Raw genomic sequence first — 6143 nt, forward strand, 5'->3', positions numbered from 1 at the left:
ACATGTAGAAACCAGACGATAGTACTATAGCAGCTTTCTTGAAAGAGAAAAGAATCAACTTTCATGCTTGAAGTATACACCATTTTGCCTAAAATGAAAGCCAATCTTGTCAAATGGAAAGAAACAAATTATACCGACGAGGATGGGATTTGAACCCATGCATGCAGAGCACAATGGATTAGCAGTCCATCGCCTTAACCACTCGGCCACCTCGTCTACATGACCAAGTCTAAATTAGGAGGTAAGATCTCATGAGGATTTTAAGCTGTCAGGGTGTTTTTGCTGAAGATTGTATAAAGGCTTTTGGCAGTGTGGCCTCATCTCATCTCCTAGAGTATCTATTGTCTAAAGTTAGATTAGGACAAACCTTATCAGAAATGAACCAGTGCAAAGGGTTTTAATAGCAACTTATCAATCATTCCTAATTGTTTCTACTTTTGGCACTGCAGTGGCATTCTTTCAATCTGTCTATTCTGTCTCATGACTGGGAAGCAAAACAAGTCCCAATTTCCAGCTGTGATAAAAGATGGATCATTTAATTATGGAACTTCAAATCCCAAGCCCTTGTTCTCGATACAGCTTCTGTCGCATTCTGCAAATTTGTCATGGTCCTTTTCGAGAATGCTCTTCAAAAAATACTCGGTTTCTTAATTGCCATGACTGAGAGCGACATCTTATTCAATGCTTCTGCTGTGCGTGGAATGGAACTGAAGCTCAATGTTGTTTTGCTCAATTAACCACTTGAAATTATCGATTAGTGACTAAATCTTCCCTGGCTTTCCCATCCTCACCAGCTTGTGGTGCTGTGGCTTAGTTGGTTAAAGTGCCTGTCTAGTAAACAGGAGATCTTGAGTTCAAATCTCAGCAGTGCCTTCTTTTCATCTTCTCAGTATGAAGCTTTCTATCCTCATAGTGGGACAACATCAAATTGGCCTTTGCTAAGTCTCTGTGATAGTGCAATAGTGGGAGTAAGAATCTGCTATAAGTGCTAAAGAGGAAGAAAGATGGAATCAAGCATGAAAAAAGTAAAACCAGTGGATTTTATTTTACTATTTTGAAATGCCTCCTCCTTACGTATCTGACTCTCTAAGCAAAGTTTGATAGCAGCCTTCTTGAATAGTAGAAGATTTAAACTTTCATGTTTGAAGAATTCATTGCTTGGGCAGAAAATAAAACCTTGAGCTGGAAACTTAAAAGAATCAGAAAAGAAATAGGACAGATTGAATTCAAAGCCATGCATGCATAGCTTAATCTCTTAACTGCATTGTTAATGTATCATCTTAACTACGCAGCCAACTTGCCTGCATGAACATGTAGAAACCAGACGATAGTACTATAGCAGCTTTCTTGAAAGAGAAAAGAATCAACTTTCATGCTTGAAGTATACACCATTTTGCCTAAAAATGAAAGCCAATCTTGTCAAAGGGAAAGAAGCAGATTATACCGATGAGGATGGGATTCGAACCCATGCATGCAGAGCACAATGGATTAGCAGTCCATCGCCTTAACCACTCGGCCCCCTCGTCTACATGACCAAGTTAAAATTAAGAGGTAAGATCTCATGAGGATTTTAAGCTGTCAGGGTGTTTTTGCTGAAGATTGTATAAAGGCTTTTGGCAGTGTGGCCTCATCTCATCTCCTAGAGTATCTATTGTCTAAAGTTAGATTAGGACAAACCTTATCAGAAATGAACCAGTGCAAAGGGTTTTAATAGCAACTTATCAATCATTCCTAATTGTTTCTACTTTTGGCACTGCAGTGGCATTCTTTCAATCTGTCTATTCTGTCTCATGACTGGGAAGCAAAACAAGTCCCAATTTCCAGCTGTGATAAAAGATGGATCATTTAATTATGGAACTTCAAATCCCAAGCCCTTGTTCTCGATCCAGCTTCTGTCGCATTCTGCAAATTTGTCATGGTCCTTTTCGAGAATGCTCTTCAAAAAATACTCGGTTTCTTAATTGCCATGACTGAGAGCGACATCTTATTCAATGCTTCTGCTGTGCGTGGAATGGAACTGAAGCTCAATGTTGTTTTGCTCAATTAACCACTTGAAATTATCGATTAGTGACTAAATCTTCCCTGGCTTTCCCATCCTCACCAGCTTGTGGTGCTGTGGCTTAGTTGGTTAAAGCGCCTGTCTAGTAAACAGGAGATCCTGAGTTCAAATCTCAGCAGTGCCTTCTTTTCATCTTCTCAGTATGAAGCTTTCTATCCTCATAGTGGGACAACATCAAATTGGCCTTTGCTAAGTCTCTGTGATAGTGCAATAGTGGGAGTAAGAATCTGCTATAAGTGCTAAAGAGGAAGAAAGATGGAATCAATCATGAAAAAAGTAAAACCAGTGGATTTTATTTTACTATTTTGAAATGCCTCCTCCTTACGTATCTGACTCTCTAAGCAAAGTTTGATAGCAGCCTTCTTGAATGGTAGAAGATTTAAACTTTCATGTTTGAAGAATTCATTGCTTGGGCAGAAAATAAAACCTTGAGCTGGAAACTTAAAAGAATCAGAAAAGAAATAGGACAGATTGAATTCAAAGGCATGCATGCATAGCTCAATCTCTTAACTGCATTGTTAATGTATCATCTTAACTACGCAGCCAACTTGCCTGCATGAACATGTAGAAACCAGACGATAGGACTGTAGCAGCTTTCTTGAAAGAGAAAAGAAACAACTTTCATGCTTGAAGTATACACCATTTTGCCTACAATGAAAGCCAATCTTGTCAAATGGAAAGAAGCAGATTATACCGACGAGGATGGGATTCGAACCCATGCATGCAGAGCACAATGGATTAGCAGTCCATCGCCTTAACCACTCGGCCACCTCGTCTACATGACCAAGTCTAAATTAGGAGGTAAGATCTCATGAGGATTTTAAGCTGCCAGGGTGTTTTTGCTGAAGATTGTATAAAGGCTTTTGGCAGTGTGGCCTCATCTCATCTCCTAGAGTATCTATTGTCTAAAGTTAGATTAGGACAAACCTTATCAGAAATGAACCAGTGCAAAGGGTTTTAATAGCAACTTATCAATCATTCCTAATTGTTTCTACTTTTGGCACTGCAGCGGCATTCTTTCAATCTGTCTATTCTGTCTCATGACTGGGAAGCAAAACAAGTCCCAATTTCCAGCTGTGATAAAAGATGGATCATTTAATTATGGAACTTCAAATCCCAAGCCCTTGTTCTCGATACAGCTTCTGTCGCATTCTGCAAATTTGTCATGGTCCTTTTCGAGAATGCTCTTCAAAAAATACTCGGTTTCTTAATTGCCATGACTGAGAGCAACATCTTATTCAATGCTTCTGCTGTGCGTGGAATGGAACTGAAGCTCAATGTTGTTTTGCTCAATTAACCACTTGAAATTATCGATTAGTGACTAAATCTTCCCTGGCTTTCCCGTCTTCACCAGCTTGTGGTGCTGTGGCTTAGTTGGTTAAAGCGCCTGTCTAGTAAACAGGAGATCCTGAGTTCAAATCTCAGCAGTGCCTTCTTTTCATCTTCTCAGTATGAAGCTTTCTATCCTCATAGTGGGACAACATCAAATTGGCCTTTGCTAAGTCTCTGTGATAGTGCAATAGTGGGAGTAAGAATCTGCTATAAGTGCTAAAGAGGAAGAAAGATTGAATCAAGCATGAAAAAAGTAAAACCAGTGGATTTTATTTTATTATTTTGAAATGCCTCCTCCTTACGTATCTGACTCTCTAAGCAAAGTTTGATAGCAGCCTTCTTGAATGGTAGAAGATTTAAGCTTTCATGTTTGAAGAATTCATTGTTGTTTTTAAACCAGATATTGGTACTTTTGGCAGTGTGGACAAGGGTCAAGTCCTGCTGGAGAATGAAATTTCCATCTCTAAAAGCTTGTCGGCAGAGGGAAGCATGAAGTGCTCTAAAATTTCCGGGTAGATGGCTGCGCTGACTTTGTTCTTGATAAAACACAGTGGACCTACACCAGCAGAAGAAATGGCTCCCCAAACCATCACTGATTGTGGAAACTTCACACTAGACCTCAATCAGCTTGGATTGTATTGTGTGCCTCTCCAGTCTTCCTCCAGACTTTGCGACCTTGATTTCATAATGAAATGCAAAATGTACTTTCATCTGAAAACAACACCTTGGACCACTGAGCAACAGTCCAGGTCTTTTTCTCCTTGGCCCAGGTAATATTCTTCTGGCATTGTCTATTGGTCATGAGTGGCTTGACACAAGGAATGTGACACTTGGAGCCCATGTCCTGGATACGTCTGTGTGTGGTGGCTCTTGAAGCAATGACTCCAGCAGCAGTCCACTCCTTGTGAATCTTCCCCAAATTTTTGAATGCCCTTTTCTTAACAATCCTTTAAGGCTGCGGTTATCCCGGTTGCTTGGTCACCTTTTTCTACCACACTTTTTCCTTCCACTCAACTTTCCATTAATATACTTGGATACAGCACTCTGTTAACAGCCAGCTTCTTTAGCAATGACGTTTTGTGGCTTACCCTCCATGTGGAGTGTGTCAATGACTGCCTTCTGGACATCTGTCAAGTCAGCAGTCTTCCCCATGATTGTGGAGCCTACTGAAACAGACTAAGGGACCTTTTTAAACATGTAGGAAGCCTTTGCAGGTGTTTTTTGTTAACTATTCTAATTTACTGAGATAATGACTTTTGTGATTTCATTGGCTGTAAGCCATAATCATCAACATTAACAGAAATAAACACTTGAAATAGATCACTCTGTTTGTAATGATTCTATATAATATATGAAATTCACTTTTTGTATTGAAGAACTGAAATAAATGAACTTTTTGATGATATTCTAATTTAGTGAGAAGCACCTGTATATACCAATCATTGGGACCGATTCGTTATTGCGCCATGACAGATGTGTAGTTCACACTGATCACATGTCTACAACCCGCTCGTTCAGCAGGTGAAGCCCATAGGGCAGAGAAACTGTTGGAATCGGCAAGAACACTGATCCCAACACTAACTGCTTGGAGGCTAGGCAGGGTTTAATAAAATGCCTGTCAACGTATTGGAATGTATTACATGGGCATTCAAGCTCCTCTTATAAAATATCCTGGTATATTACCATTATTTTGAATGCTGTAAATAAAAATGTCAGAATAGCTGTGTTTGTTTATCCACCAGCCAAAATAATGGAACAAAAACAAATCAATGTAATCCCGAAATGCGCTAATGAAAATGTCAGCTCATCCCTTGAAAACAACAAAAATACGATCTCCACTAATAACAAAGGGCTTGGATCACCCAAATACAGTATGTATAGGATCCATGCATATGTATTTAATTACTCTCTCTATAAAAATAATTAAAAAAATATGCACACACACACTATAAGAGGGAGATATTAAAAAACACAAAAAGAGACTCTGGGATAAATAGATACATATACCAAGTTACTAATAGAACATACCATTTAATTCCAATTCTTAGGTAAAAGGAAGCTGATAATAACATCTGAGAACGTGACTGATGAAAACACCATATTCTCTATCCTAGTGGATTAAGTGCTCGTTATTCCTTCTCAAAACCTTTCCTAGTGTGTATGTATATTTATGTAGGAATTGGGTGTAGGGGATCACAATAGTGTCTCATTTGTACGCAAATAGCATCTTCAAAAAGGAAGAGAATACGAACTCCTAAAAGTCACTATTGGACTTAGCAACATGAAGTAGTATAAGAAGCCAAACCCCATTTGCAGACATGTTTTGGGATGTTGCCCTCCTCATCAATGCAAAACTGGAGAACTGGTTAGGTGGGCGAGGGGCCTCTGACATGTGGTTTATGGGGTAAAGCTTGTGGAGAATGTCAAGTTGGTGTAAAGAAACTTATAGGCCATGCACCCCGAACACGTGTCTGCAAATGAAGTTTCTGGTTTGCCTTTTCCCAAGTCATGTGGCCTGACCTCTTTCTCTTTGAAGATGTTATTTGTACATTTAAGTTTCGAGGGGAGCATTGCATGGCCTATAAGTGTCCGTTGGCTCTCCGAAGGAGAAACTATACACCTTACACCCGTCTCATTGGAGTTTCTCTGCTGTGATTTTTCACCCCTCGAAAAACAAGTCCTCAAATTGCTTGGTTGATGAAAAAATAAAAAGGCCTCTCACAATATGGCAACACAAAGGAAGCTAAACATA

General features: G+C 39.4%; 6 non-coding genes across 6 annotated transcripts; 3 read left to right on the forward strand and 3 right to left on the reverse strand.

Annotated features, from left to right (window-relative positions):
- Positions 1 to 134: 134 nt before the first annotated feature.
- TRNAS-GCU (transfer RNA serine (anticodon GCU)) lies at positions 135 to 216 on the reverse strand. Its single transcript has one exon. It is a non-coding gene; the product is annotated as a tRNA-Ser (tRNA).
- Positions 217 to 799: 583 nt separating this feature from the next.
- TRNAT-AGU (transfer RNA threonine (anticodon AGU)) lies at positions 800 to 873 on the forward strand. The gene has a single exon. It is a non-coding gene; the product is annotated as a tRNA-Thr (tRNA).
- Positions 874 to 1444: 571 nt separating this feature from the next.
- On the reverse strand, positions 1445 to 1526 carry TRNAS-GCU (transfer RNA serine (anticodon GCU)). The gene has a single exon. It is a non-coding gene; the product is annotated as a tRNA-Ser (tRNA).
- Positions 1527 to 2109: 583 nt separating this feature from the next.
- On the forward strand, positions 2110 to 2183 carry TRNAT-AGU (transfer RNA threonine (anticodon AGU)). The gene has a single exon. It is a non-coding gene; the product is annotated as a tRNA-Thr (tRNA).
- Positions 2184 to 2753: 570 nt separating this feature from the next.
- TRNAS-GCU (transfer RNA serine (anticodon GCU)) lies at positions 2754 to 2835 on the reverse strand. The gene has a single exon. It is a non-coding gene; the product is annotated as a tRNA-Ser (tRNA).
- Positions 2836 to 3418: 583 nt separating this feature from the next.
- TRNAT-AGU (transfer RNA threonine (anticodon AGU)) lies at positions 3419 to 3492 on the forward strand. Its single transcript has one exon. It is a non-coding gene; the product is annotated as a tRNA-Thr (tRNA).
- The last annotated feature ends 2651 nt before the right edge of the window (positions 3493 to 6143 follow it).

Source organism: Phyllobates terribilis, unplaced genomic scaffold, assembly GCF_046119375.1.
Source record: "Phyllobates terribilis strain yellow unplaced genomic scaffold, ASM4611937v1 Scaffold_9__5_contigs__length_417890890, whole genome shotgun sequence".
Classification (NCBI taxonomy): domain Eukaryota; kingdom Metazoa; phylum Chordata; class Amphibia; order Anura; family Dendrobatidae; genus Phyllobates; species Phyllobates terribilis.